This window comes from Convolutriloba macropyga, chromosome 1 (genome assembly GCF_964194025.1).
Source record: "Convolutriloba macropyga chromosome 1, txConMacr16.3, whole genome shotgun sequence".
Taxonomy (NCBI): Eukaryota; Metazoa; Xenacoelomorpha; order Acoela; family Convolutidae; genus Convolutriloba; species Convolutriloba macropyga.
Genome location: NC_134468.1, coordinates 46372543 through 46380640, shown reverse-complemented (window position 1 = coordinate 46380640; position 8098 = coordinate 46372543).

The window sequence follows — 8098 nt, the reverse complement described above, 5'->3', positions numbered from 1 at the left end:
TTTTGCTGTTCGTCTCGACTCGCTCAATAATTTTTGGGTTTTTCTATCTGTTCCTCATTTGGTAGACAAATATGCCAAAATTTTGGATGGGCGGGGTCGGAACCTTATGTGCCATCGCACATTACCGAACCTCCTTGTTTTTTTTAAGTTTGTTAAGGCAACTATTGTTTCTTCGTAGCAGGTTTTATGTTGGTAACATTTTTTGTTAGTAACGTCTGGTGGAGGCTGTAAAAATTTGCCAAGCGTTTCATTTTTTTTAGCAAATAAAGCTAATGTGAGGTAGACGCAAGGGTAGTTTTGTTGCTGGCTTTTCCAAAGTGGTCCAATAGAAATAGAAGTTTTTTGGGATGTTGCAATTAGATCAAGTGTTAAATGTCTGGCTGCGAGAATCTTAAACATTTTTTTCTAGTGGACTTTCAGCGCAACATCTGAATTTAAGCCATAGTGGTCGATTTTGGTTGTGGTTGAGTCAGAACTAGAGATAATGGCACAACTAATTTCGAGTAGTGAACCATCAGAGAACAAAAATGCAATCACACATAAAAATATGAAATTTATTTTCCTTAAAAGAGTTATCTTTAAGCGTTAAAAATTAATTAAGTGAGCCGTATGTATCGCTGGGCAAAAAAATGTGAAAAAATTTATATCTTTGAACAGCCAATCATAAACAATTTTTAAAAGACTTTTTATAAGGGATACCATATCATAATAGTATAATCAACTCTTTCAACGCGTCAAGCATTAAAATTATGTCATAGTGTCGTTCTTTAACCTAAATGTTTCGTAAAAAATTTTGCAATAATTTCTTGGCCTGGATACAACTGATTATCATTTTTTTCTCACCATGAAAGTTTAAGCACCGTTGTTATTCTTACCCCTGTTTCTCAAAATGACAATCCATGCGAAGAATTCTTTTTTAAACTGGCAAATTCTCTACATCAATAAACTGATGTTAGGTTTAGCACGCCGCGGAAATGATCAGTACTTCAATAACGGCCTTACGTGAGATATCCTATTAAATGCTACACACAGTCTCGGAGACTGAAAATTCTGTATCCGGTAAAAAGATGAATTCAGTGCCATAATTAAGAACTCAATTCTAAGAAGTCATCAAAAATTAATTAATTTTGAACATCGCTAAGTTTTTAGCCAGCCATTTTTGCATTGTTTGGTCTGCAGTGAAAGCTTTTTTGTCCAAACAAAAGAGTCCTAGACAAAGTACTGACAAACAAATAAACTCCAAACTGCAAAATTTTCTGAGACAAATCGGTCCTAGACAAAATAGTTCGAAGAAAGAACGCAAAGTAGTCCCAGAAAAAGTGGTCCAAATTAATTCCCGAAACAACTCCAAATATAATCTCCAAACTATTGAGAAAAATCTTAAGTTAGGTTTCTCACTATTGTATTCAGTCTAATTGATATGAGATAAGGCTAAACACAAAAACTTGCTCAAATGTAAATGGTTTCACGGTGTTGTAATCTGCTCAATAAAAAAATAAAAGTTCTATAACTCTGTATTTAACTCAACTTGTCTGTTTGTTGATTAGTAAACATGCGCAAACACTAAAAAATTCAGGTGAAATGAACGGTAAAATTAAGGTGAATGTTATCTTAAATTTACGTGAAGTTGATTTAGGGTAAAAATACCTTAACGTACTTTAAAAAATTAGTAACACGGCTTTGATTGGCTGCAACAAACATCGAAACTGCCACATGCAGTCATATAATTTGACGGTCACTTCACAAAAATTAAATCACCACTTCTTTTAGGAGATCAAAAACTGCGTTTTGAAATCACGAATTTACTTGAAATAACGCTTTACCTTACCTGAAAGTTTCAGAAGAGTTAGTGTTTTTTAGGTAAAAACATGAACTTTATTCAGTGAGAATCTAATTACTAGTTGGGCCTTGTAGCGAACACAGCAGCAAGGAAAAATAAGGTTAAGTTGCGACTCCTTTTTTATAGAATTGCAAAACCGAGCCCAGTTTTAACATAACTTTGCGTTAAGTTGCAAAAGCTGAAAACCAACCCTTAATCCTGACATTTATCTTACATCTCAAACGCTTCGATCTCGTTCAGCGCAAATTTTACTAAAAATGTTGCTTCCCTAAAAAGCAGTAAGAAGTTGTAAAACCAACTGCATTTCAACAAAAATAGTTTAATTTCTGTCGACTTAAAAATATTATTGCGTGAAAAGGCACAGGGTGATTAGGCTTTGCAACCAGTTTTAGTTGATTATATAGCGGTCTTCTGTGATTTTACAATCCATTAAGATTCTGAAATTTTGCGAAATTATGCATCAAAACAATATCAGTTATTCATGCCTGTGCGTTTCCTTTGGCACAATTTAATTTTTTTTGGAAATATGTTAATGTGATTGGTGTTCCCTTAATTTTTTTCGGTTCTCCCTTCTCATTTGCTGACAGATCTCAGGGAAAAGCTCCACGGTAATTGCTTGATCGTTAAAAGTTTTGAGACGCGTTTTGGTTTTCAAGATGAAGCCTACAACCCAACATCAAATGGCATCAGCATGCTAGAAGTGCTCTGTGTTGCGACAACTAAGATGACCCGAACTGGGCACTCCAAGTAAAGTTGTGTCGAAATTGGAATCTGTGTTGTTGAAGAAAGGGACATCGTTCTGGTTGTCAAGAAACTCTTATTAAAATTCGATTCCTCTTAAAATCCGATTCCTTATGCTTTTTTGTCTGATGGGTTCTACCTATCGACTGACGTTTCTACCACTCAAAATTTTCCAATTTCAGAATAACTGAGAGACTTAGAATGTCTAATCTTTCAACTAATCTTTACTTGTTTGCTGCATTAGCACTGTGCTTTCCAACAGTCTGCTACCAAAATTACAGCTTAAGACTGTGCAAAGAAACAATAAATTTAAAATCAGTTTTACTATAAAGCTTCAAAGCTTTCGACAAGTGCTACTCTTTTACTACTTCATATGATAAACAAAAAATTGAACTCAAATTGGACTTAGTTCTCCTTGCCAATCAGTTCTATCTGAGAGCAGCGAGCTCGGTGTTCATAAAAACTTGTTCGGTTATCCTATCTCATTTGGTGACAGATCTCAAAGTAAAACTGCACCCTAAATGCATAATTGTTAAAAGTTTCAAGATCCGTATTCGCTTTGAGATGAAAATTACTGCCCAGAAATTTAACGTCAGTGTCGTGCAACAATCAAGTCAGAAGTGAAACTTGAAAAAAAAACATTGACTTTTGTCCTTATCGCAACCAAAACGAGTTGGTTGTTCCCGCAACTTAAAACTGATATAAAAAACTTAACAAACTGTCTAGAACAATGTAATTGAATCCTTATCTACATTCTCTTACATTTTATAGTTTTACCCCTCGTTCAAAGAACAAAACCTTCTTTCCCCAAAAACAATTTTGAGGACAAAAGTCTCCCCTGTTACTGGCAAATAGTTTCTTTGTTCCACAACTTGTGCGACGCACTGAAGAAAGCATCAGCGGTCAGTGCAACCATCAAGTGCCGAGCACAGTAAACGGAACCCAAAAGTTGGCAGCCGGGCAAGACAAAGAAGAGGACACAGAAAAGACACAGAAAAGACACAAAAAAAAGCAAAGACAAGCAATTTTTTCAGCGACGAAGCCAAGTTTGGGTTACAAACGTCACCCCGACGAGAGGATCTAGTTTTTTTACTGGTTTCAGACGTCACCAGCGGAAGTCTGCCCGAGGTCTCAGACGTTACCTCTGATGTCCTGTTCCCCGGTTAGAGCCATCCAAAATCTCTACTTTTTTTCGACAAAAAGCCTCCAAAAAATTGATATTTGTCACCCAAAAAACCTTTTTTGTTACTATGACACCTCGATTCATAAACCTTGACTAGTTTCACTATTTTCAAAGCGAGTAAAGGCAATTTTCTCATTTTTAAAGAAAAATCTGCAAAAAAACCACAAAAATCAGAGAAATGTTTCTTAAATAAGAAAATTCAAAAAACACAATTTAGTTCTCTGACTAAATATCCGTTTCAATTGCGGAAAAAACTATTAAACCACTCTTCTGATTTGTTTTTCGATCAAACAAAAAGCCACGTTGATCGATTTAGCACATCAGCATCATGTCAATAAAAAATGTCAGAAAAAATTTTTTGAATTCGGAAAATTAAAAAAACACAATTTAGTTTTCTGACTACATATCCGTTTGAATTGCGGGAAAAACTATCAAACCACTCTTTTGAATTGGTTTGTAATCAAACAGAAAGCTGTTTGCATCGATATATCCAATCAGTATCATATAAATAAGAAGTGTCAGAGAAAATTTTTTGAATTAAGAAAATTCAAAAAACACAATTTAATTTTCTGACTACATATCCGTTTCAATTGCGGAAAAAACTATTAAACCACTCTTCTGATTTAGTTTTCGATCAAACAAAAAGTCACTTTGATCGATTTAGCACATCAGCATCATATCAATAAAAAATGTCAGAAAAAGTTTTTTGAATTCAGAAAATTCAAAAAACACAATTTAGTTTTCTGACTACATATCCGTTTGAATTGCGGGAAAAACTATTATACCACTCTTCGGAATTGGTTTTCAATCAAACAAAAAGCCACTTTGGTCGATTTAGCATATCAGCATCATATCAATAAAAAATGTCAGAAAAAATTTTTTGAATCTAGAAAATTCAAAAACACAAGTTAGTTTTCTGACGACATATTCTTTTGAATTGCCAAATAAGACACTAAAGAAACCCCTAAAACAAGTCACTGTCAGTTGGTTTGACAGTGTCGCCTGTATAGGGACGTAAATGAAAGTCCTTAGGCGCCACACCAAATATCAAAACTTTCATTTGACGAAAATAAATACCATTTTAATTTTTTTTTGGAAGAAACGTCCAAACTTGATTTTTTTTTGCAGAAATCCTCGGTCTCAGACGTTGCCGTCTGCGAAGTCCCTTTATCCGTATTGGTTTCAGGCGTTACCATCAGCAGAAGAGGAATTTTCGAAGGAAAATGGTTCCAGTAGTCACCACAAAATTTGATATTTCTTTTCCTACTCTGTTATTTTGAAAGGCAGATCTCAGAGGTTATCTGTCGGAGAGAGCATTGAAAGTTTAGTACAGTCAATGCATATTAAAGATAACGAAGAAAGAGTGAAAAACAACAGATAAAGTCACACAGTTTTAAAGAAAACGAAAAAGCTTTTGCAAAACCCGAAAAAAGACAATACAACAAAGAGTGCTAAAGATTTCCACAATATGACTCGTCTCTGCAATTTTCTAGCATTCAGTAGCCCCTCTGTAACTCTTGTTGCCTAAACGCATCGCATTTTTACAAATTTTGTATCGTTAGCCGTCACAACAACAATAAACTCCTAGAAGAAGAACAGGTTTCAAAGTTAAAAATTCGCAAAAAACTGTGAGAGATATTTATTAACCATAGTGCTCGGTTAGGGTTAGAGAGCTAAAGAAAAGTTTCTTGGGTAGCTTTGTAAGCTTTCTGGTTAGTCTTTTATTCGTATTTGAGAGAAACAGACGAGTTCATTTAAGTTTTTTAAGAAAAAGGAGTTTTGATGTAACAATTATTTGAGTTCTGGTCTAAATTTGGTTGAACTGCATAATTGTAGCAAGGCACAGTTTTTCTGTAAACCACAGTAGCCACAAACACTAGTTCAAACAGTTAAAGCCAGCTATATAAGCAAAACTTATGTTAATTCAACAAAAAACAAGCAATTATTTAGGTCTGTTGAACGAAAAACGGTTAAAACGCGCGAACGTTCGTAAAAGCTATTAGATTTTTTTTACTGCAAAAAGCTAGATGTAGCACACAAAACACATCCTAGGACAACACTTTTGAGAAAAGTTGGGTCGCTAGTCTTTTGAACAAGAAAGAACTAGGATCATTAGCATTCAAACCTTAGACAACCTTTTTAAAATCAAAAATTTGCGTCGCTCCGGTTCTCAAAGCCGTTCTTCACCTTCAGTAACGAGCTGCTTCACCAACAGCATCAACAATCAGCTTCAACAAAGCAACAACCACCAAGATGTTGAAGCAGAACAGCGCTGAATGTCAGTTTGCCATCAATATGTTCAAAGCGACAGAAATGCACTGCATCATCAATATTGAATAGGCAAACGACATTAATAACTCGACTTAATGAATTGGAACTGCAAGTCGATCTGTTGGACGATGATGGCCAGCTCAGTCAGTCTTCCAGTCGCATTAGAGATGATGTCAGCATGATCTCCAGCAGAAGAAACTTGTCTCAGCAATCAACACCTGCGCGCAGTGACGACAAGGAACGAATCCAGCATCAGCGCGATATAGAAGAAAAGCAGACCAGCAGTAACATCGTCAATCAGCCGCCCCCATACCACCACGGCCAAGACAACCATCATTGTTTCTGTTTCTACAAACATCTAATGAACCAGGACATCAAATTCAACATGTGCTTGAAGCCCACCAAAGAAATCCTAAAAAGGAAGTTCATTGAGGTCTTCTAAAATCGAAAAATTACTTTGAAAACCAAATAAATGCCCCCAATCCTTTTCCCTACTTTGACAAAGATACCAGCCACGAATTCACATCTCCAGCAAGATTAGGGAAACTCGAAATTGCCTCCAATCTGGTAAATAGACAAGTTGAAATTGAAACAGCTCAAATCAACTTGAGTGACAACTTTAACACGTCGCAGAACCTTTTGCCTCCAATCCAACATTTGAACCTTTCAAGCAATCACTCACTTTCAAACCCCTTCAAATTGGTTGATCCAACTATTCAATTACATGCAGATGGTCTATTTGCCCAAAACTCGGCATTGGAGGAAACTTTTAATTTAAACTTGCCAAAGCAAAGAAACAATCAGGATCCAATTGCCATCAGAAATCCTCAATATCATAATTTTCCCAATCTGCAACAGAATTTTGGACCTTCTCAAGTTCAAATAGGAACAAATGGATACCCCAATAGTCAACTGTTGAATTGTCGGCAAAAACTCCCCTGCTTACCCACAGTGGCAAACAGAACCTCACATCTTCCAAGTAAAACTGATAAAATAGTCTTAGAGAACGATTGCTTACAATCCAAGCAATGTATAAATCCTATAACTGGGGTACACTCCAAAAGTGTCCCTCAATTAGCATGCAACTCACGAAACAACCGCATCAGAATACCGTCTTAAATCCTGCAGCTCCTAATTTTCAGCCAAACCAGGTAGCTTCAGAATCAAACGTAATTGCAGCTCCTCTGCAATTTCCATAACCTGTGAACAGTCAACACGGCCTCGTCAGCACAGGACTTTCAATTAATCAAAATTTGGCACAACCCAGTCAGTTGTGTAACAACCAGTTTATTCCTGGCTCTCAACTTCAGTCGAACCTTCAAGCCCCAGTAACTTTCGCGATCCATGACCCAATATGCATTAATCAACAGCTAAATTCTGTTGGGCAAAATCAGTTCAGCCAGCCTCTAATCAACCAGAGGTTAGTACCCACTGTCAATCAACATATTAGCTCAGTACACTCGAACACTAATGTAACACAGGAAAGAGGAAATAATGATTTCAAACATTCAATCAAATTGCCACCTCTAAAACTTCAGAATTTCAATTGTAACCCTATCCACTTTCACGAGTGGATCAATAACTTCAACACAATGATTCGTAACAACACTTCCACTACAGACACGCATCGTATAACCTACTTGCGGAATTCTGTAAGTGGGATAGCAAAGGACTTGATTCATGCATACTCCTGCGATCCATCTTATCATCAGACAGCACTGAATGAACTAATCCGACATTTCGATGATCGTACTATAGTTGTTAATGCGTTCATTAACCAGCTCGAAAACTGGCACATGAACTTCCAGAACAAGCAAAGCTTCATTGCCTTTTCCTCATTTTTGAAAAGACTTGTGCAAGCCTTCCAATACCTTGGCTTTACAGCAGACCTCCAGTCTAGAACACTCATTAAGAAAGCCAAAGAGAAACCACCACATCATTTGGTTCTGAAATGGACCGAACATTGTCTTAGCGAAGTCAGCTCAGACCCGACTCTCGTGGATTTTCAACAATGGTTAGAGCTCCAAGCTCAAATCTACGACAAAGTGAGTCGAGGAAGCAAT